The following is a 24,460-nucleotide window of genomic DNA, read 5'->3' as shown; positions in this document are numbered from 1 at the left end:
CGAAAGAAAGTCCCGCATATATAGAGGGCCGGTACGTCGGATAGCCCGGGTGCCGTAACACTTCTAGCTGAGCAGCCTCTGCGCTCGGTGACCTGTAAAAGCGCTCGCGCACCGTCGTCCATCCTTTGGTGGAGGCACAGAGATTGTGAGCGATCTCAGCCGAGCCAAACTCGGCAGGGCCTCGGAATTGCTCTGACTTGGGTAGTCGGACTCGGTAGAAGCGAGCCACTCGTCTGTCCCGGCTGACCCGAACCGCGAGGGGACCACCCTCTGCGCAGGCCATACAAGCGCCTACTTAACCCGGCGATTTGCTGTGGTTTGTGTAAGGAATCCACATCTGACAGTATTTGTGTGCTCTACTACACCACAACAGGTGCCGCGACCCGGGAACAGGAGTGTGTGCTTGGTTTTGTAGGTACCAGCTAACCCAGTTAAGAGGAAGAGGAGGGAACTGGAAGAGTGAAGATGGTCAAGGGATCAGCAACTTCGAAGCCTAGCGACAGCTGGAGGATCGCCTCTCGCGGGGCTGGATTCAGCGGATCAACGACTCATCACCATGGCGATGGAGGTGGGACAAACCGTCCACTTCGACGAGGATGGCCAAGACCAGGAGAGCGAGAACGGAGATGCAAGTGAAGGAGCGATTGAAGAGAAGTCCGATACTACTGAGCTCGGTGAAACGAAGACTACCGCCGAACTACTTAGCGAAGTGTATCAGCTGATGCAGCAGGTGGACGTATGGGAGTCCCACGTCCTGTCGAGCGCAAGTTATCCGCCGGGCTCGACGAAGGTGCGGACGAGGAAGAAGATGAAGAAGAACATGGCGTTGCTCAAGGGGGTCATCCGCCCCTTATTCCGAAGGCGACGAGGGGCGCCGATACGCCGAGCGCCAATAAAGTGTTGGCTCGACTTGGCGAAGAGATAATAACGAGATCGGAGTGGATGGTGATGTTTACGCCCGTGGCGATGGCGCATGCAAAGAGGCGATGTTGGGGCTCGAGCTAACTCAGCCGTGCGCGTAGCCAACATCAATCAGTTAGTGGAAGAAGCTGTATTGCTGCTAAAGACGATGGGCTATCAGTGCAACAGCCGACCAAACAGCCTCATCCTGTCCGACTGGAGTCTGGCCCGCGCCGGAGCTGAGCTATGGCGTGAAAGAAGAAGCTGAGAGCATCGTTTGGATTGGAAAAAGTCTCTGTTGGAACGAAGCCGATTTACAGACGTGAAGTCGTGTTCACGGCACTCAGCGAAGACCCATGCAAAATTCCTTTGCCGAAGACTTCTGAGACGAAGAGACACGAAGTATTCAGCGTTACGCAAGGTACTCCATACTTCGAAGACTCCCATATGCTGACTCCGGCGAAGCTCAACCCGACTCAGCGGGCGCCGAGCCTTGGACAGCAGAATGCAGGTCGCTACCGTGAGCTGTACGACGCTGGAGACGGAGCTGAAGCCCACGAAGATGATGAAAAGAAGGATGACCCGTTTGACTTTTTGGAGTATTTTGACGAGACGGTGAAGGACTACATCCGACACCGGAGCTTCGACAAGGCGGATGAAGAGTCAACGCAATACCTTGAGGTTCGGGCCGCGTCACTCGACAAAATCGTCGAGTTCGAAGGCAAGCGCTACCCGCGTCGCTTCAGTGGCTTAAACGTTTCATCTACGAGATAAAGAGCACTAGGATGCCTCGAAACACCTAGTGCGAGCCATTTTTGCTATGCCTGGGACGCGCCGCGAAGAGTTGGTATCGACAGCTGCCGAGGAAGACCCAGCGACGCTGGAAACTACTCGGCGAGGGGTTCCTGGACTACTATTGCTCACATTTCGACCTGTCCGCCCGTACTCGCTACTACTCGGCGAGACGCAAAGACAATGAGCCAATCTGTGACTTCTTGATCCGACTTAACGGATATGCTTGGACAGCCAAGCTCCAGTACGAGAAAGGTGGCGCCGACGCAGCTGGCCATGTCGAACACGTCTTGTTGTATTGTGGAGACGATGGTGTGGTAAATTTGATGTACCCCTTGCAGCTGGAAGACATTGGTAAGGTGGAGCAGATCATCAATCGTCGGATCCTCGGTGAGAAGCGCAATATGCAGCGTGATCGACTTGTGTCTGCGCGAGGACGGGATGATAAGCGAAAGAAGTCAAGCCGAAGTGTCGAGCCTCACCGAGCTGAACGCCGAGATGAACGTCGAGATGAGAATCGCACTCGCAGCGATGACAGCCCAGACAGCCGAGTCACCTTCGTTGACGCAGACTCGGGCAGGGAAGACCTCCTCGATCGGCTCCCACCGAGTTCATACAACTCCGAAATCTATAAAATGAAAGTTCGAGTCTTTCTAAGCATATATTTTATTTTGAAGTATAGCCAAGTGGTAAGGCCTCCGTTTTTGGTACGGAAAATCAAAGGTTCGAATCCTTTTACTTCAAAGGGCCTATAACTCAGTTGGTTAGAGTATACGCCTGATAAGTGTAAAAAAACCGAATGAAGCGATCAGAACCAGTCCGATGGCTACGACTCAGCGGAGGACAACGACTACATGAACACCGGCTTTGCCAACGACAAGGGGAAGACTACGGATCGTCGGGAGAACTTGGCAGGAGACAGGAGCGACTCAAATCGAAATTGGGTAAACCCGGCGAGTCGCTCTCCGCGGCCATTCGATCGACGAAAACAGTCGAATCGCTGGGACGGATCACGCGACAACTCACTGCGTGGACCTTGGGCAGCCTGCGGAAGACCGGGGCACTCAGCCCACTTCTGTCGGCGACGCTGCAAATTCTACACGCAAGTCCATGAAGTCGGCCAGTGCGAGCCGCTCCGTCGATACGAGAAGTTGGCTACGTTCGTGAAGAATTCCGTCGACGAGTCTCGAGGTGCCAGAAAATCTGCAATACCTTTACACACAGAGTGATTTAAACGCAGCGGTCCGCCAACACTGACTGGGTTGGAATATGCCGGGCTGCCACAGTCAGCTGAACCTGCAGTTGAGGCGAACGTTTTGTTCGCCTTCGTAGGCGAAGCAGGACGGCCCGAGGGGCGAATTGGATGTGTGAAATCGACGGAATTGAACGTGAGCTCGGTGAGTTAGACGATAACTACCGATCAATTGCAAGTGTAACACGGCGGTCAGACCAGGCTGTGCACCGTACCAGAATCATGAAGCTGCTTCCAGAAGAACGGCTGGGATGGTGGTCAGCGCAGACGTTTGATCGCCGAGTTAGAATGAGAGCTATAGTATTGGGGGCAGTGAACGACCGAAGGACCAAGATCCTGTTGGACACCGGAGCAAATGTCTCGGCGATAGTGAGTACTTCGCGAAAAACCTGCGTCTCAAAATAGTGGCCAGCCGAGATAAGCGGATCGTTATACAAGGAATAAGTAAAGACAGAATGGTGACAACGTCACGAGCAGTCGTAAGGGTGACGAAGTGGCATACGAGTTTGAAGTGTGGATAATGCCTCATCATGCCGGAGTCGATTTGATTCTCGACACTGACTTCATGATCCCAGCTGGGATCCGTCTAAATCTGTACAACGCGTCGGTCAAGCTAGTCGATGAGATAGTGATCCCACTCATCCGATCAAGTAATGCGCCGACAAAGACCGAGTTCGGACCAAATGTCCTATGTGGGCCACCCGACAGGCTGACAATCGAAAGTCGAATCACCGCTGAGTTCAAATTGCCCAGGCGGCAGCCCAGTGAGTCGACGCATGACTTATGGGTGCGACGGACGAAGGGTTGGATTCCCACGGTCGTTTTTATTCACCGAGGAAGAACAACCCATGTACGGATTACAAGCGTACGACCCAAGTCAGCCTGGTGTCCACCTCACTTTTATGAGGTCAAATGGCATCCACATCGAGTACTAGCCAAAAAAGAATACGTCCGCGTGAACTCGGCGAAGTACCGTGACTGGTAGATATTGGCATTTGAGACAGCGATGGATAAAGAATTGCTGCAAAAGGAACAGCGACTGTACGAGGAATGGATGTCACACCAGCCGCCAGCTGTGGAAAGGCGGAAATACCCAATTCCGACGGCGGTAAAGAAGCGACCCCCTCCAGTGGGGTAGGAGCAAGAATTAACATGCGCCAAGCGCTAGAGGAAGATCGAAGCTGATGCAGGAGCCGATGAAGCCCAGAGGCACCGCAATGACGCCGACGTCATATCCGCTTCGGGGGTGACAAGGGGTGACCCGGCTCTCAATTCGGCGTTTCGGCGACGAAACGTCCGAGTGGGCTGTAAGCTGGCGCTACACGATGGCCATGATGTCCTCTATCATCTGTCCAAGTTTGACGACGCTGGTGCCATTTCTGATCCGAGCTCGAACTCAGCTGTCGACGGAACAAGTGCCACAATGACGAATGAAGAAGCGTCGGAGACTGAAGACTTAGCTATAGCGGTAAGAGACCCTGAAGAACGCTCGGAGCGGGTCCTACACGACGAGCAACCCGTGATTGAAAATCGAGCCAAGTTGGTGTCACCAGATCAAGTGTTGTGGGCGGGGTGTACTCAGCTATGAGCGCCCTGAACACTAGAAGTGCTTGTATTATCCATTCGGTGACGGCAAACTCGGTGCTGGAAGATCCAGACGTAGGAGACAACTCGGAAGCGGTCATAGCGTGCCACAAGACCGTCCACTACGCGAGAGAGGAGTTTGGACTGGTGGAAGGTTGTCCCGCCGTCGCAGCGAACTCAGCGGTAGCGTGAAGACAGCAAATTTCAATCCGGAGGTATTACACTCGAGAGATATCGAGCCTAATGGTGAAGAAATGAGCTCGACGGTGGGGATCAATAACCACGGTGACAAAAGATGCACAAGCCAAGTTTGGAGTCGATGGGTCAAGTTTTGCAGGCGGGGTAAACTCAGCTATGAGTACGCCGAGCGCTCGTATTATCCAATTGGCGACGGTGAACTCGGCGTCGGCAGACCTAAACGCTAAGAGCGACTCGGATGTGGCCACAGCATGCCGCCAGGATGACAACTATCCCAAAGACGAGTTTGCCCACGCGGAAGTTTGTTCCGCCGTCGCAGCGAACTCAGCGGATCAGTACTCTGGCGCGACAAAAGACTATGCTAGTCGGGAGGTATTACTACTGGAAGCAATCAAGCCAACCGACGACACAGCCATGGCGGATTCAGCGTTGGAGACTCGGGGAGATGAAAACGGCTCGGATATGGTAAGAAAACACGACGTTGACGCCACCTGCCTCGGAGATACGTCTGAACACATAGAAGTCAGATCGGCCGTCGTAGGGGACTGGGCGGTTACGGTCCTTCGTGTAGCAATTAAATTGCCTTTATCAGAGGTATGTTTCTTAAGAGGTACTGAGACTGATCCCGGGGTAACAAGCTCAACGATGACGGTTTTCGTCCCGCCAGTGTTTGCTTCAGCTTAAAAAACACTGCGGGTGAAGATACAGCTTGGCAGTGTCAACAGTGCAATTTTTACGACGACGACCGAACCCGTTCCCGTGAGCTCAGCTGGAACGATGACGAATGCTGCTCAACAGGAGACCCGATGGTAGCTCTGAGACTACACTACTTGGCTATCGCAGCGACCAAGGACGAACAAGGGGTGACGTCGACGTCAGTGAGCCCGATATCTTCGGCCAAGTGGGACGGAGCTGGATTTGACGGATTACGCTCATGTGCTCGCTTTCCTACCCGACCTCACTGAAGTGGTGCCTACCGAAATGGACAATGGTGCTCCGAGCGTCAAGTCAAATAGTCATACGCCAGCGCAGTCGGCTAGGTTGGTGGCAAAGCTGCAAGAGCACGAAGCAATAATGATTTCGAGTGGTAACGCACTTCCGCCTCCAGCGTACGGAGCGTTGTGTGACATTGACATCCAAGGACACGCATCTATCAAGCAGAAATCTCGGTTAGATACCTCTCCGCTACCTGGGTAAGCTGTACTAGTTGCTGAAGGGACTGCTTCGAGCTGGTTTAATATGATTCTCGAGCAGCCCCTGGGCTTCACCGGTTGTGATGGTACTCAAGAAAAGTGGAGTGTATGTTAGATTATACATTGATTATAAAATAGTAAACGCAATTACGACCCTGATGGAGTACGCCATGCCGCTGGTAGATGGCCTGTTTATCAAGTTGGAGAGTTACTTGTGGTTTTGCTCGCTCGATGCTGCTAGTGGATTCTGGGTTATCTGAATAAATCGCCGAGCTCGGCAGATCTCGTTGTTCGTCTGTGCACTGGGGCACTTCGAGTGGTTACGGATCCCTTCGGATTGAAGAATGCGCCTATGATTTACCAAGGCCTTATCGACAACGCTTTATGGGGGTACGTCCAACCAAAGGGAGGATGGAAATCGTTCGCTGAACGGATGTCTAACGCTAAAGCCGAGTCGGGAGCTCGGCGATTCGAGCTCGGAAGATTCGGTGACTCAACGCCCGGCCAGCTGACGAAGTTCGAAATAGACTACCAATCACAAACTGACTGCGATCCGGTCTAAGTACTAGTCAACTGCTCTGATGGTGACATGTTCGCTAATGGAGAACCTGACCAGTCTAATCTGGTCCCAGTGTTCAAACGAAGGTCGTTTGTCGATGATATTTGTTTCGGAGGGGAGACGTTTGACGTCTGCTTGGAGACACTGGACGGATTACTAGCCCGGTTCACCGAGTGTCGGATTAGCGTCAGCTTTACGAAGAGTATTTTCGTCCAACCCAAGGTCGATTATCTGTCGCACGAGATTACGCCAAGTGGCATGCGCGCTGATACGAAGAAGATAACCGTGATCGCTGAGCTCTCCTTCCCGAAATCAAAGAAAGGGATGCAAGCCTTCCTCGGTGCACTTAGCTACTACGGCTGATTCATTCAGAACTTGGTTGTTTATGGAGCGTTGCTCTACCAACTAAAGGAAACGGACTTTGGTCCTGGTAGTGACTTGACGTCAGCAAAAGCGTCATTCTCCGAGCTAAAAAAGCGGGTAGCGGACGCTCCAATTCTTCTCCTTTCGACTCGGCGAAAGAAGTCCATAGAATGTTATACGCCAATGACTGGGCACTCAGCAGCATTATGATGCGGCCGCACGACGCCAAGCTACACCTAGATCGCTTCTGCTGGCGTGTGGTCAAGGAGAACGAACTCAGCTACCATCCAGCTGAGAAAGAAATGGTTGCGCTGTTGCAACTACTCAAAGTGTGCTACACTCTCTTCGCAGGGAAGACGCTTCCCATCTACGCGCGCTTCTCAACACTGGAGTGGGTGTATAAGTATAAGTCGTTATACGGCCGCGCAGTAAGTTTCGCAGTAATGCTGAGGGTGAAGCGGGTACGCGAACGCGATGTAGACTTCGACAAGTTGCTCCAAGCGTCGATACCACCGTTCATCGGACTCGACGAGTCCTTAAGGCACCTCGCGCCTCCCGCCAAGAACTCCGCGACAGTCAGAATGGACCCGGATCTGCTGTACGCCCGGATACCAGCCGACTTCGCGGGATATGTACTTTCCTTCGATGGCTCAGCGAAGACAGTCAATTATTGCGGTATGGAAGCTGCTCGTGGATCCTGTGGCGTCTTCCGAATTGGGACATTGAGATTGCTGCGAGTATGTACCTGTCGTCCACCACGGTCAACATCACCGAGTATATCGGCATGAACAATGGAGTCTTGGCGGCTATTGACCGAGGGATAACAGACTTGACTATCGTGAGTGACTCCCAGCTTCCAATCTAGCAATTCATGGGGGTGATAGCGTGCAAGAAGGAGACGTTGCAAGTGGAGTTAGCACGACACAAATATCACACCAAGCGACTCAACTAGATCCGGTATCGACACATAGCCGACACTATTATGCAGCAGCTGATTATCTCGCTACAGAAGCACTCGAAGCAAAGGCCGGGCGGGTAATTCTCGGGACAGATCGAAAGGCAGATCTTAGAGCTATTAGCCGAGTGGCCCAAGTGATGTATGCCACATACAACCCAGCCGAAACCCCGGTCGTCACGGCAGTCACAATACGAAGAACTCAGGTGAAGGCATACCTGAGAGATGAATTCGAGGACCTTACGCACCATCGAGCTCAGAATGCCGGCAAAGTCGCAGAACGTTTGGTACTCAGCGAAGACGGCCTGTTATACCGCCGAGATGAGACGCGCCGGCAAGGCGAGCTCGGCGGGCTGAACCTCGCATTGATATTGGTGATTCCGTCAACTATGATCGACGAGATACTATATAGCTGTCACAATTCGATCGAACGGGGTCATCAAGGCATCGTCAGAACTTATCACAGAGTCAAGCCGACTACTACTGGATTGGTCTTTACGCCGACGTGGTGAAACATGTCAGAGCCTGCGAGGACTGCAGTACCAATAAAAACAAGCCACAGCTGAGAGGTTACTCGTCTGGAAATGTGGTGTCAGACCGTCCATTCCAGGTCGTGTCCATGGATTTTGTAATTCTCCTACGCGGGGCAATACTGCGCTGCTGCTGTTCCAGGATCACTTCACGGAGTTCGTTATTGTTAAAAAAAAATGAACGACACCGGGGCACTCGAAGTGGTCAATGTGTTTGAAGAATGCGTATTCAGGCGGCTCGGGGTCCGTCACTAATACGACATGACCGAGATCCAAGGTTCATGAGCGAAGTTATCCAAACGTTCTCTGAGATTATGCAGTCGAGATCAAGGGCTACGCTGAGTTACCGCCCACAAGTCAACGATCAACAAGAGAGGTCAGTGATGACAATGGTTCAGACTATACGAGCCTACGTAGAAGACCCTCTTCAGGCCGACTGGGACGACATCGCTGAGAGGATGGTACACGCTATCAACAATTCAAGAGACTCGACTCGTGAGAACCGGCTTTCTATCTAGTGCATGGCTGGGATGCCAGGTCTACGCTCAAGGCTATGACAAGCTCAATACGACAGGGACGCTCGGCTAACTCGCCGGATGCCGTCGAGAGGCGCCGAGAAGCAAACAAACAACGTGTAGTTGCCCCACGTCTATCGGCAGAGTTCCAAGTGCGAGAAAGAACTAGGTGAGCTCGAGAACACAATGAAACACTAAGCAATAATGAGAAACGATCCATTCTTAACGCAGCAAACGATAAGGTCGGAGTTGTAGAACCAGGCGATGGATCCACCGAATCCTTGTTCAAATAAGAAGACCAAGTCTGGTTGTTTATGGAGCGAATCAAGTCGGGTCTGACCAAGAAACTAGCGCATCGATGACATGGACCATTCAGGATGAAGAAGAAGGTGGAAGAATTGACTTACGAATTAGAACAGCCCGACAAGAGCGGATATAGGCTCTACCCAGTGGTCCATTTCCGCGTCTGAAAGCAGTCACCGAACGCGGCGAGAGACCCAAGACTAGGCTTATCGCCGAGCTCGAAGAGACTCAGGGATTTGACTTTGGCGAGGAATTGCAACCAGACGATAGCCGGAAGCCCGATGCAAGTGTGAACCAGTACGAAGTCGAAGCCATGCTCGACGATGAGTTGCCACTATCCACATGTACGTCGCGGTTCCAGCGGAAGTTTAAGGCTAAGTGGGTCGGGTACGATGGGGCTACATGGGAGCCACTGTCGAACTTGTCGTGTGGAGGTCTCTTGTTTGACTTTCTACAACAGGAAAAACGTAAAAGCCGCCTGCAAATGGTGCAAGTTGCAGATGAGGACTAATCGTTATTGCACCAGATGATTACACCAACTCGGCGGACGAGTTGAGATGGAATGCTACTGTGTCGAAAATGCATATACTGAATAAATTACGAAGTGGAGTCATGAACGATACCTACGGCGACGGTTAGTCGAAATGCTAAAAGAAGGCGATCTAGACTTCAAAGGAGGTGAGTTCGACGGAGACAACTGCGGAATTCGACGGACTCAACGATTGAAGGGTTTGCGGCGAAATCAGTGTAGCCATTGCTCCCTGAGAAACCGGTGGAGGAGATGCAACATCTGCGGTCGTAGTGAGGAGTATCATCGCCGAGATCGCCAAGGCGACTGACGTCGAGGTAGACGGAGTAGGAGCCTGTGCACCAGAACCTGACTCAGCTGACTTAGTGCGAGGCGTATCTGTCCCAACCGGACGAGGGTTACCGAACGGAGCCATAGTCAGGGATGCACCGCGTAGGTTGGGAGAATCCAACCCATTGTCCACCGAGTCGTCATCGGACGCGCTTTCGATCTTCGAGCCGAGCTCACCCACGGAGGACCCAGCGAAGATGTGAATATCTTGGCGATTCAACCGAGGTGGGGCACCCTCGACGAATTGTGGAGGCGCTTCCTCAGCCAAATCGAAGTCTTCTTCGATAGCGTCATCAACAACCTGGGGGCAATACCTCGCGGAGCGAAAACCAAGAAGTCCACGTTCCGAGCACGGAAACGCGTATTGTACGGGTGAACAGCTGGGTCCGTCAGCAGCCCAGCTCGCCAGGGCTCGGTCAGATCCACGTCGTGCGCACACTGAATCCAATTACTGCTGGCCGGGACGCACGAGAGGTTGGCCAGACAATAGTGAGGAACGGACGGATCAAAGTATACATCAGCGTCCACAAGAGAAGCAGGCTGACCGCCTAGTTTCTTGGTGACCGCCGTGCAGCGTTGATCATAAACAGCGACAATCAGCGACTGGAGCGTGTCACTACGGCACTTGCGCTCGAGTTTGTACACCAGCCAAAGCTCGTACACTTCTGCAGCTGAGAAGTCGTAGCTGTCGGATTCAAGTCAGGGTGGAGGTCCATCAGCACGCTTGACTCACCGATCGAGTGGCGACACTCGTAGAGGGTGGCAAAGATACGATTCACTTGTTCATCCGTAGTGACAGACCGCCCCGCCGAGCCCAAAGGACTGTCGCCACGAAGCTTCACCCATATATCGACAAGAACCTGCATCAAGGTACGAGGTCGAGTCTGTAAAGCCAGGCACAGCCGAGCTTCCTCCGGTACCGACGGGGAAAAGAAGAAGGGAAGCTCGGGAAGTATCCGACGAAGTCGCTGACAGGGATGACTCGGATCGATGACAGCCATGAAGGCTCGAATCCCCTCAAGGGAGCACGGTGTAGGCGGTACTCGACTCTTACCACCGACGAGCTCTAACTGAACCCCGCCGGACAATTGTCCAATATCATGTTCCAAAAGCGTGTGGAGCCGAAATGCATAAACGACACTACGCGGAGTTGGGCCATGTGAAGGGTCAAGTAAGAATCCTTAGAAATCGCTTGCGAAGCCCGGATCCGCAACGTCGCCAATAGTAGCGTGAGAGCGCGTGGCAGAGTAGCTGGAGCTAGTCGTGTGAGACTTGACACAGCCGAACTCGGCCGAGACGGAGCGGATTCCACAAGGGCCGCACTCGGCGAAGAAGAATCCAGCGAAGATTGAGCCGGAGCCACGTCGGGTGTTGACACTGACTGTCGATGCTTGTGGTGTCGGTGCTTCTTGTGATGTTATTGGTCTTCTTCGACTGGCGGTCTGTCGGACTCGACGAGGCATGCCGCTTGCGGTGCTGGTGGCTACCCGAAACCGACGTTGGGGTGGAAGGTACAGCTCCGTCATCAGAACCAATTGATCAATGTCGCGAAGTATGGCGATAACTCGGCGATGTAAGTTCATCGCTCATCTCATCGTCAGAGCCGAAGATCTCCGCATGGAGGCTTTTCTTCGTGGCAGAAAGATGGATATCCTCTTCCGCCAAGTCAGAACCCGAAGCGCTACCCGTCGAGTTCACCAACAGAGAAATGGGATCCGAGAGCGAACCAACCGCAAAATTAGCCGAGCTGACGGACTGTGCAGAACCATCGCCAATCCCCAAGACCTCGTCGTCAGAAGCGTCAAGGTCCTCGAGCAGCTGGGCGGTCACCGTGCGGACAGTTGCAGCAGACTTCCGGACGAGGCGCCCAGAAGGTGACGTCGGCGTAGCCGAGCCCGCAGGGAGAGAAGGACTGGAAACACTCGCAGCCGAAGTCACAAGGTCAGTCGGTGTGGTAAACACACTAATACCTCGGGACGGAGCGACCTCAGCCGAGACGTGGGGTGACCGAGAACCCGACGACAACCGAGTGTGCACAGCTCCCGTTGACGCGAAGCTTGGAGGAACCCTCAACTGGGGCAACCCGGCTGAGCTGGGAGACTTCGATACATGCGTACGAACCCTCGCAATGGTGACAGGTCGAACAGCTAATACACTTGAGGTCGGACTCGGTGCTCAGGTCACCGCGGACAGTGGAGATTCGTAAGAAGATAGACCAAACCTCATCGGCAGTGAGGCCGTGACGTTGGAAGAAGCCACTGACGATCGTTGAGTGCCCGTGACTGACGACGTCGACAGATTACCAGAAGGCGGAGGTCCTGCGAGAGTCGACGAACCAGACGCAGGAACCGTGTCGTCGGCAGTCATAGGCACGTCGAACTCGTACTCAGCCTCGATCGAAGCTTCAGCCTCACCTTCCGAACGCATGGAGACGGCTCGTTGTGTAGGAGAACACAACTGAAGACGACGAACCTTTTTCCGTCAAGTCCGGCGTCTAGACTTAGCAGAGCGAGATCTCTCTCCGTCGGACACGGTCTCCTGAGGAGGGCTTGAGCGTAAAAGAGCACCGACGGCGTGGTGTCCTTCCTTCTCTCAAGGCGAACGAGCGTACGGCTGAGGTGGAGGCGGTGCCGGCAAACGGTGACGAGGACCAGCAGCAGTCGGAGACTTCGTGTTCGTGTAACGCTGAAGCCGTTTCGTAGGTGTCAAGTCAGCTAGTGGTGCACAGCAAAGCTGAGCGAGAGTATGCGTGGGCTGCCTCACGGTCGTCGCAGAACTCGCAAGAACCGCAGCCGAGCTCACCGAACGAGTCACAGAAGAAGCAGGAAGCCCTAAAGACGTTGAACGCAGTGGTTGAACACCGGGAGCAATAGCCGGCCCAGCAGCAGATTCAGGAAGCACCGCTGGGGCGTCTCGACGAGGATGGATCATCAACGCTAGCTGTCGGGACTCACCAGCAGGGATGTCGAGGAATTCGGGGAGGAGGGACTCCAAGATACGTCACAGCCGGGCGTTCAGACGACGACTGGAAGGATCGAGTCCAGGAACTTCCAGCTCAGCGTCAGCAGCGGCATCCGTGTGAGTGTCATGCATCAGAAGAGTACCGTTTCGCCGGACGATCCGCTTCTGGCATAAAATCACTGCCCGCTGGCCAGCGATCACCAACTGAGCATGCCTCAAGGATTGATTGCCGGTCGATCTGTAATGCTGCACCGATTCCTGCAGCTGCTTGAAATGCTTAGCAGCAATGCCCTGAAGTGTCGTATACGCTGCGTCCTTCCCGGTGATGGTCTGGAGGAAAGTCGCGATCTCAGCGTCTCGATCCAAGCCTTGATGATGGTGGAGCCGGGCTTGGCATAACGCAGCCTTGACCTTGCAATGTTCAGCTTCGACAGCCCGGGCTAGTTTTGCTTCCATCAGGGCTACGGCTTTTCGAAGTGAGGCGAGGTGGTTAGCGGACTGTGTGGCGGCGACCTCCAGCCGAGACACCTTCAGCCTTGCTGACGATAGCTGAGTCGAAAATGATGAAGGTTCACGAACAATGGCGATTAGGTCCGGCTACTTTTGATGATGACCTAAGCAAGTTGTTAAGAGCGAGGGTGCCCAACCGCCGAGTCAACGCGCGATTCTCGACTTTGGCGGCCTGAAGGTCAGCTCTGAGGTCACCAATGACCTGGGAGTAATCAAGAGCAGCATATTGACCGCTCAAAATGCTCAGCAGCTCCTCAGCTGTAGAAGCGTGCAGGACCGCTCGCCGTTGTGCAGGATCAGAAGGCTCCACGGGGCGAGTAAACCCGTAGACCATAAGCCTCGCCAAGAAGGTCAATTCTTGCCGGCGTTCGTACCCTTGCTGAGTTACCAGTGTCACAAGGGAGTCAAGACCCACTGGGACAGCCGAGCTCGACGGATTGCTAGCGTCCGAAGTGGTGTCCCCCGGTGAGCTCGGCGGACCAGAAGGGCACGTGCGAGAAGACTCCGCCGACTCCGCGTCAGACCCATGGGAAGTTGTCAGGTCGACTAACATGGCATCGTACCGGCCGCTGACCCACTGAGTACCAACGGGCCGAGGAATCGACTCAGCGGACGCCCCTTCATCTCGACGGGGGAACGATGGAGGAGAGTGACGCCGTGGGATGTGCTGGGGAAGCAGACGATGAGTGTGAGGAGCATCCAGGTGAGCAACAACAGAGCTGGTGTACGTACAGGAGAAGGTGGTGGAGGACCTGCGAGGCGTCATTAGCCGAGTATGGACCAACGGCGGCAGAACTAAATGAAGGACTAAGACACTCACCAGCTCGGCTCGTATCATACCTGGGGCAGTTGTGGTGTAGGGATTTCCAGATTCGGCCATACATCAGCCTACTTTAGACCTAGAATCGGCTCGGCCTGGCATCCCAAAGCTTGGGAACAAATGACCACGGTAAGGACTCGGTGATCTGTCCGGATGCTGCTATCCGGAAAGCCGCTGAGCTCAACGGTCGCCTGAACGCAGCGGAAGGGTCGGTACAGATCCGAAACGACTAAATTTCACTAGGTATTTGTAAAGGAAGCATAGGATTAAATAAGGGGGGCCAAAGAGACTTCCAGAAAAAAACAGAGCAGCATTTTCCTAGTCCAAGACACGTGTACACTCTTCCGGTAAGTCCCTGCATAGGGCTGGATGATGCCTGCCGTTGATACCCGAGAGGAATAGCTTGTAGGGTATTGACTGGTAGCGCCAAGCGATTAGGTCGGTCCGGGTAGGACAAAGTCTCGCTACGCGCGAAAGAAAGGCCCGCACACTCAGCGGGCCGATACGTCGGATAGCCCGGGTGCCGTAACACTTCTAGCTGAGCTGCCTCTGCGCTCGGTGACCTGTAAAAGCGCTCGCGCGCCGTCGTCCATCCTTTGGTGGAGGGCACAGGGTTGTGAACGAGCTCAGCCGAACCAAACTCGGCGGGGCCTCGGAAGTGCTCTGACTTGGTTAGTCGGAACTCAGTGGAAGTGAGCCACTCGTCTGTCCCGGCTGACCCGAACCGCGAGGGGACCACCTTCTACGCAGGCATACAAGTGCCGACCTAACTCGGCGATTTGTTGTGGCTTGTGTAAGGAATCCACATCTGACAGTATTTGTGTGCTCTACTACACCACAGCACTCTAACTAGGAAGCAGAAGAAATTCATTTTCCTCCACTTAAGCACCACAATGCTGAGACGATCTTGTACAGCCATGAAACCTTCTTCATGTTCATGAAGCGCACAATCAAGAGCACCTTGACAGCATCTGCTGTCCACGCGAATATATCTGCAGAGTTGGTGTCCACGAGCTGCCTCGGCTGGGCTTGAGGCAGGGTACCAGTCGCTTGAGAGAGAACCCGAGGCTTCGACGCCACGTCCTGCTACCATGGGTATAGTTGGCAGTGGCGTAAGAGGCGTAATCCCGTGGTGTTGGTGCGAAAACACGTTTGGAGTTGAGCAACAACTCGAGCTCCTATTGGTCCAATTTGGGACCGTTATGAACATATTGACCAATCAGCAGCAAGTCACAACATTCCAGTGGAAACATCCACGCGACGCCCACATAGGCAGCTCATTCAAGAATTCTCAGCGGCTCGAGCACAACCGCAGCGAGTGCCGACGCCGTACGGTCCCCGCCGAGGAAACTGAAGCACAGAGAAGCTTACCGCCGGCGCCAGCACGCATCAGAGCGAGCCGCCAAGAAACCCAAGACCGTCCGAGGCTGCAGCGCAGCCAGTCCAGACCGAGGCCGGGACCGACGCTGCTACGGACAAAGCCATGGTCGGAGACCACAAATGCACGCAGTGCATGAACCAGAGCGGACACGTGCAGTTGAACGCAAGACTTACCAACAGCAACTATCAGACGTGGCGCGTCGAGATTTGCTCCATCCTCGGCGTCGCGCACCTCTTGGACCCCATAATGGAGCGCGAGACGATGGCAGACCAACGTAACGAAGGCCAGCGCGGCTGTTTCAAGCAACGACTGCGTGTTGCTCAACGTGAACTTACGATGGAACTTAGTCAAGAACTACAGATGCGATTGACAAGTGTTATTCAACGTGCTGATCCTATCCTACTGGGGCGTACACTGGAAGATCACTTTGACAACCATCCTGGAGTAAACAGCGTGTTTCTCAAGCAAGATATGCTGAATCACCGCTTGCAACGTGACGAACGACTTGACGATTACATTCGGGACATCGACGACTACCAGCAGAGACTTTGCCGCGCGAACAAGCGGCTGTCTGAGCAGAAAGCTGTCTCTATCATATTGTCGAACACAGTGGGTGTGTACCCGGCAGTGGTGAACGAGCATAAAGTACGCATTGGACGCGATGAGTCCATCACGTGGGAGTAAGCGATTGAGCGCCTTCGAGTCGCTGACCACTCACGCCAAGAGACCGAGCTACAACAAGGACGCGGTGGAGGTGGACGTGCCGTTCAGCGAGATGTTGCATTTGTTGGTGAACGTGAAAACGGGCACAGCGACGGAGGAGGACGTCGAAACTCGAGCAGCAGCCAAGCGCGAGGCAACAACAACCGCAACAATCGTCGCAGCCGCAGCTCATCGCCGCGTGGGCGGAACAAGCGGCAGAAGAGCAAGGGCTGATCCCGTGCGAGGGACGACATCGCCAGGCGCAAGGCGAAGACGAAGTGCAACACGTGCGGAGAGAAAGGACATTGGAGTGACGACCCTGGGTGCCGCCAACGTGGCAACAACAACAGCTGCAGCAACAGCTCGAGCAGCCTGCCGCGCAGGATGATTGATGTGGTTACTGCGAAGACAGTCAAATTGGCTGCACCGATTCAAGCTGAAGGACAAGAGCATGTACTTGCGGTACGTGACAACTTCAATTACAAGGACAAGGACAAGGGCCAGGACATGGTGGAGTGGGAGTTGGACAGCGGCGCGCAGACCAACGTCTCAAGCGACCTTACCTTGTTTACGAAGCTGCACAAAGACTCAGTTGAAGAGTTGGTTTTCGGCAGCGGCACCACCGAGCGAACAACTGTGGGCACAGTGCTTATGCAGGTGCTGAACGTGCACACGGGCAAGATCGAGGAGCGCCTCCTTGATGACGTGATCCACGCCAAGTCGGCTGCCTCCAACCTGATCTCGCAGATCTACATGCAGTTCAAAGGCAACTTTAAGGTGCGCGTCTCGCACGATCAGAAGACTACGTGGCTGGTCAAGGACACATTAAAGCTGCGCTTCAGGTACATCCGCGGGATGTACCGCACGTGGACGCCGCGTCAGAGCAAACACGTGATGAGCGTCAAGGCCAGTGAAGCTGAGAGCCCCATGACGTTGCTGCACAACCGCATGGGCCACGTGAACATGGAGATTATCAAGTCTATGGCAGGAAAATATAACTTTGGCATCAACATGCAGTCGAAGCGTTTTGCTTCCTATGAATGCATTCCATGCTTAGAGTCAAAGACGAAGCGCAGGAGCTACAAGCGCAAGCCGTCTCGCTCTGCAAATTCCTTGCATAAGCTTTGTGTCGACTTATGCAGTGTTGGAGTGGATACAATATCGAAATCAAACCAGTTTCTATTGTTTATCGACGAAGATACGAGATACAAGTTGGAATTTCTATTAGCCTACAAAGACGAGGCTACGGAGCTGATTCACTCTCGTCAGAAAAAGGAGAAGCTCACTCCAAGGACGCAGATGTGCATACTACTTGGCTACCGCGAGAAGACCAAAGGCTACAAGCTGCTGAACCTACGCACAGGATCAGTGACGACGTGCAGAGATGAAACATGAAGGCACATGAGAAGTTCACGGTGAACACTGTGTATATTGATCAACTTCTTGCCAACACCTACGCTTACGGAGACTACGACTTACCTGCGGAGATATCGATCGTGCCGATCTGGACGACGATGTCTACGTACCTGAAGCTGCCTGCAAAGCTTGCAGAAAGGCGAGCAGCGGAGATGGCGAAGATGACCACTGCTGGTGAGAGCCAGGACCAAGGTGCTGAAGTTGAAGCCGAGTCTGCGACTCGAAGTGGTGAACTGCAGCTGACAAGCGAGGACGCTAAGAAGCCAGCAGCTTCAGTGGGAGGTACCAAGCGGAAGAACACCAAGGGCAAGAAGGCGAAATCGTGTGCAGATCGAGTGGGAGCCTCAAAGACCAAGAGCAGTCGACGTGACGCTCACGAAGACGAGAACTGGGAGCCACACATGAAGCAGAAGTCGTCGCCGGACGACAGTGCAGCTACCTCGCGACCGAAGCGGAAGCGACAACCATCCGCCCGACTCAAGGACTACGTAGTGACGAATGTGACGAAGCAGCACGTCAAGGATGTGCGGATCCCCATTAGTCACTAGCATGCGGCAAGGTCAAAGAAGTGGAAGCAGTGGAAAGCGGCGATGCAAGTCGAGATGGACTCACAGCAGCAGCACGAAACTTGGGTGTTCGTGCAACGCACGGAGGCCAAGGGCAAGCGTGTTATTTCGTGCAAGTGGGTTTACGCGCTCAAGAGAGACTCTGCGGGCCGGATCAAGCGATATAAGGCTCGACTAGTTATCAGAGGCTTTCTACAACGCATGGGTATCGACTACAGTGAGACCTACACACCTGTTATCAGGTTTGAGACGATCAGATGCGTGATCGTATATGCGATGCAACGCGGATGGGCCATCTTGCAGTTCGACGTCAAGACCGCGTTCCAGTACGGTGATCTCGACGAGGAGGTCTACATAGAGCAGCCTCCAGGCTTTGGGAAAGACTCTACGCGCTATGTATACAAACTACAGAAGCGTCTATATGGGCTAAAGCAAGCGCCTCGCATTTGGAACAAGACATTACACAAGTTCCTGACGAAGATCGGACTCGAGCGCCTCGACTCTGACTACGGACTCTACGCCAGAAAAGTGGGAGGAGAAGTCGCCATGTTGCTCACTGTGTACGTCGACGACCTACAGCTTCTCGCCTAGTGACCTTTGCGCTGAGGTTGCTAAGCAACTCAGTGAGGAGTATGAGCTCACATCTCTCGGACCAGTCAAGTATCTACTAGGCGTGGAGATTCCGATCGACAGCGAGCGTCGACATGCGGTATTTGCCAGCAGCAACATATTACGGAGGTGCGGAAGCGATTTCACGTGGAGGGTTGCAATGCGGTTGCAACACCGGAAGCGCTGCGCGCTGAGGTGGTCAAAGATGTTAAGGATGACTCCCCGCCCCCGTACCGTGAGATCGTTGGTGCACTATCTGGTCTCAGCCTCAAGGCCGGACATTACGCACGTTGTGCGTAATCTCAGCAAGTACCTGCTTCGACCACGCAAACTACGCTATGGTAAAGAGGGTGCTACACTAGCTGAGTGGTACTTAAGACTACGGCTTAGTGATGAACATTGTTACTGGGAACGACGTCAAGCTGACGTGTTACACCGATGCTGACAACGCTAATGACCCTGATGACCGAAAGAGAGTTAGAGGGCTCGTGACGTTCGTCGATGGTAACGTGGTTTCGTGCGGATCAAGAAAACAAGAGATCAACGCACAGAGCACAACGGAAGCAGAGTATGTTGCTATGAATGAAGGTACTTGAGATCTACAGTGGCTACGTGGACTCTGTGAAGAACTATGCTGGGAGTTTGCGCCTCCGGAGACGATAACAAGTCGTGTATCTATCTGACTGCCAAGTCTGGCAAGCACAGCAAGAACAAACACATTATGAACAAGTTCCACTTGGTGTGCCACCTCGTGGTGGACGTGCAGCTACGGTTTCACCATGCTGGCACCGACGACATGATCGCCGACGCGATGACGAAGCCGTTGGCGAAGGACAAGTTCGAACATTGCCGTGATGGTATGAAGGTGCTGCGCATCGACCGTCAGCAAGGCTCAGCTCGTTCAGTGGGAGCCAAACATCATCGCCGTGCGTAAATGCAAGCTACTACTACAGTTCATGCATGCGAAGGACAAGAAGGAGGAAGGGCGATGCCAAGGACGAAGCGTCGTGTTGCAGAGCAGTTAGAAGTCGCCAAGCTCATCGTGGTGAGATCTACAAGGTGCTCATGCTGAAGCTGTGCTTCACCAAGATCAAGTGGGAGTGTCAAGTGTGGAGGAAGAGCCAGGACTGCGTCCAGCTCCAACCTGAGGCTCAGGTGCTTCCAGGACTCGGCGCTCGCGTCCATAAGCCGGACTTCGACGGACCATTGGCTGGCGAGCCGCCAGCCCCATCCTACTGCTAATCCTATGAATATATTACCGGGGTATTCCGTGTGCTGCTGCCCACTCTATAACGCGATGCTCGCGTCCAGAAGCCGGACTTCGACGGACCATTGGCTGGCGAGCCGCCAGCCCCATCCTACAGCTAATCCTACGAATATTACCGGGGTATTTCGTGTGCTGCTGCCCACTCGATAACTTGCGCCGTCAAGAGCAAGCAGCAGCACTCGGCTTTTTCAGCTGCTGGACTTTCAGTCCCTGCAACTAAGTGTTGTTACGACTACTTCCTTCATCGTCGTGGTCACCACTCGGAGCAACCGAGGAGCGACCATCACTCACTGACAAGCGCCAACCCTTCCAACGCCTGTATATAGTGGTTCATGCGATTTATACTACCGAATTCCTCGATGAGTTAGCCCCCCCCCGGTGGTACATCAGCAAAGGGGGCCAACTCATCGATGAAGACCCTTCAGACACACATGCATATCATTGGTTAAAACTGCACGGATCTTCTGGCGGGCGCTCGCCGCCAGCCATTGCAAGTTTCGATGGTTCGCGCACGCATATCGGTGAAGAAAAAGCTCCTGATTGTCCTCGAAGCTGAGCCGGCCAACGTTGCAATAAAAGCAGTAGCTCGCCGACACAACGTAGAACCAGCCCAGATAAGGCGATGGACGAGACAAAAGGCACAACTAGAAGCTACCATTCTGGTAAATACCCGACATGACATGCTTGCGATTTCGAACGAATGACGTACGCCTTCAGCACATACTCAATTTCCCCTCCCTCCGCCGTGATAACCCCCCCCCTCTGAATACGAGGACATCATCAACCTTCAAGTACTGGCCGCAAACATCGTGCGTAGCGCAGCTTCTCCCTCCATCGCCATCGTCACATCCGACAACATCTACACCAGGTATCAACGGCGCTGGCGCTCGCTCCTGTGTAGCATTGCAGGTCATCAGAACACGACATCGAAGACTGCCATAAAGATTCTTACCATGCTCTTCCTACCAGTGTTGGCTGCAAGTGTGTGATTGGACGTTAATCAGGTGGGGGGCCCAACTCATAGAGGAAGTCTCTTCAAATGTTGCCCATCATTTAGTATAGGAAACCCGGGTGGGGGGGCCAACTCTTCGGTGAAATTTGAGGGGGCCAACTCATCGAGGAATTCGGTAGGTGATTTACTTGACTCGCTCTGTTTCTCGTGGGTGATTCGGCTCTTGTGGCATGATAGCTGCGACGTCTGCAATAATGCACTGTTCAACGGGAATTTCTGAAATACGCACGTCAAAGCGAAATGTTATGCGCAAGTATATTCGTAACCGCGTGGAAAGTGTAATTATGGCCACAGGGTGTGTGAACCATGCCCTTGTGTTTGACGGACCGAGAGCGAGAAAAGCAAGTTGTCCGTTATGTGCGGTCTTGCGAGAGCTGTTTGCCACTTCTGAACAAGTAAACTCCTAATGGCGACGAGATAGTGGCATGTATGTTTGGTAACTCCTTCGAGTGCAAGAAGGCGCTCGCTCGGCAGCACCAAGTTAAGAATGAACTTATCTATCTTGCAGAGGTCACTTCCTGGTCCTTGGTCAGTAAGACCTATCAACCGGAGCTGAACGAATCGGTGGGCGTGAGCATCGACTTAGCCGCTATTCCGGAGCCTCCCCCATTGCCGGAAGCAATCGAAGCATTCTGGGGAGAGTTCTCGTGGACAGAGAGTCCGTGGACTCCGGACGAGATGGTACCATGTCTGAAGAGCAAGAAGTACGACAGAATTCAGCTCATGTCTATTGAACAACTGGAAATCGTGCGAACTGCAGCGGCAGCCTACACATTTACGGTGCCAGTACGAGAGGGCAGGGCTCCCGATTATGGCATTGTTATTTAATGGGAACCCTTTTTAACCATAAATAATGGCATTGGGCAGCTAGTGTCATCACATACATTATGTCATGTACTGCGCACAAACAATAAATAAGAGCATAATGTAAAGCAAACCAACAACATGTTAATAATTACCGAGTGGCCTCGTCGACAGTCTGAGCTGACCAATACTCACCATTTTGGCGTAAGAACAGCACCATTTCTAATGTAATAGGCTGCAAGCTTTGGCGCTCTTGCCCGTACGTCGTCCTGGTGACGCTAAAGAACCTATCAATAAGGTTAGAAGTAGGTGGAATGCAGCTAAGCAGGTTGTACCGCGGCTGAACTGCTGCTAAACGGCGAGCCTTCGTCTTCACTTTCCTTCGCTTTGCTGCAGTGCGTGCAGGTTCTTCTACTTCTTCCAGGCAGCGGAAGGGCTGCAGCACTGCCTTATCGGCCCTCGTTAGACTTTGGCTCCCTCCCAAGACACGCACACAGTAACCTGGGCTGGCGTGAAGGTGGCGTGGCGGGGGAGCGTGGCAAGGACCATAGTAGCTTAGCGAGGGGCTTTGTTCGAGTTGCTCAAATTAAAAAGTGAGGACGTGAGCAAGCTGTGTCGTATAGCTGGCTTAGAGAAGTGCTGGTAGCAGAGAGTTTAAGTACAGTAGTGAAAAGTCATGGTTGGTTGTGAGAGGTACATAATGATAAAGAGGTTTTGCTCATAAATTATGTCGGATGATTCCTTAAGCAAATAAATTATTAATAACATCCAGGTGATCGAAGAAATAAATAATTTTATGATTTCATAAGAAATAATTGAAAAGACCATGCCATAATCGGGAGCCCTGCGAGAGAGAGCATGCACAGGTGGATGATAGCCATCCTTCTGACTTTAACCCGGGTACAGGTCGGCGAACAGTACAAGGAGAAGGTAACAGTGACGGAGGAGCGTCGTGCTAGAGCAGCATGAGTGATGGTCGCTCCTCGGCTACGCCGAGTGGTGACCATTGTGATGAAGGAAGTAGTCGTAACAACAGTAAGTTGCAGGGACTGAAAGTCCAGCAGGGGAGAAAACCGAGTGCTGCTGCTTGCTCTTGACGGCGCAAGTTGTCGAGTGTGTAGCAGCACACGGAAAAACCCCGGTAACATATATTGGTAGGATTAGCAGTAGGGATGGGGGCTGGCGGGCTCCCCCAGCCAATGGTCCGTTGAAGTCCCGGCTTTCTGGACGCGAGCATCGCGTCCCTGGAGACACCTGAGCCTCAGGGTTTGAGCTGGACGCAGTCCTGGCTCTTCCTCCACACTTCACACTCCCCACTTGATCTAGTCGAAGCGCAGCTTCAACATGATCACCTTGTAGAGCTCACCCACGATGTCCTTGGCATCTTCTAGCTGCGCTGCAGCACGACGCTTCGTCCTTGGTAGCGCTCTTCCTCCTTCTTGTCCTTCGCATGCATGAACGGGTAGTAGTAGCTTGCATTCACGCATGGCGATGATGTTTGGCTCCCACTGAACGAGCTGAGCCTTGCTGACGGTCGATGCGCAGCACCTTCATCCCATCACGGCAATGTTCGAGCTTGTCCTTCGGCAATGGCTTCGTCATCGCGTCGGCGATCATGTTGTCGGTGCCAACATGGCGAATCCGTAGCTGCTCGTTCTCCACGAGGTGGCGCACCAAGTGGAACTTGTTCATAATGTGCTTGTTCTTGCTGTGCTTGCCAGGCTTGGCAGTCAGATAGATGCACGACTTGTTATCGCCGATAATCTCCGGAGTCGCGAACTCCCCAGCATAGTTCTTCACAGAGTCCACGTAGCCACTGTAGATCTCTAGTGCCTTCATTCATGGCAATATACTCTGCTTCCGTTGTGCTCTGTGCGTTAATCTCTTGCTTTCTTGATCCGTACGAAACCACGTTACCATTGACGAACGTCACGAACCCGCTAACACTCTTTCGGTCATCAGGGTCATTAGCGTAGTCAGCATCGGTGTAACACGTCAGCTTGACGTCGTTCCCAATAACAATGTCCATCACTAAGCCGTGGTCTTGAGTACCACTCAGGTAGCGTAGCACCCTCTTTCCCATAGCGTAGTGTGTGTGGTCGAAGCAGGACAGGTACTTGCTGAGATTACGCACAGCGTGCGCAATGTCCGGCCTTGAGGCTGAGACCAGATATTGTAGTGCACCAACGAGCTCTCGGTACGGGGGCGGGGAGTCATCTTTCGCATTTGTGACCACCTCAGCGCGCAGCGCTTCCGGTGTTGTGGGTACACCTGATGTACTAGATGAGAATCCACCCAAGCCCATCAATTTGAGCAAGAGGTGCGGCGGGCTGGGCGACCGAAAACAACTGCAGCGCAAAACTCCAAGAAACGAGCCACAGCGCGTAAGAAATTCAATACACGACTGGA

At 53.4% G+C, this 24,460-nt stretch overlaps 1 non-coding gene across 1 annotated transcript; it reads left to right on the top strand.

Annotated features, from left to right (window-relative positions):
* The first annotated feature begins 2,364 nt into the window (after nucleotides 1-2,364).
* Nucleotides 2,365-2,436, top strand: PITG_27374. The gene has a single exon. It is a non-coding gene; the product is annotated as a tRNA-Gln (tRNA).
* Nucleotides 2,437-24,460: the final 22,024 nt, after the last annotated feature.

The sequence above is a fragment of the Phytophthora infestans genome, genomic scaffold (assembly GCF_000142945.1).
Source record: "Phytophthora infestans T30-4 supercont1.19 genomic scaffold, whole genome shotgun sequence".
Lineage (NCBI taxonomy): Eukaryota > Oomycota > Peronosporomycetes > Peronosporales > Peronosporaceae > Phytophthora > Phytophthora infestans.
Note: the sequence above shows the minus strand (reverse complement) of the source record. Positions and strands in the feature narration are given on the sequence as shown.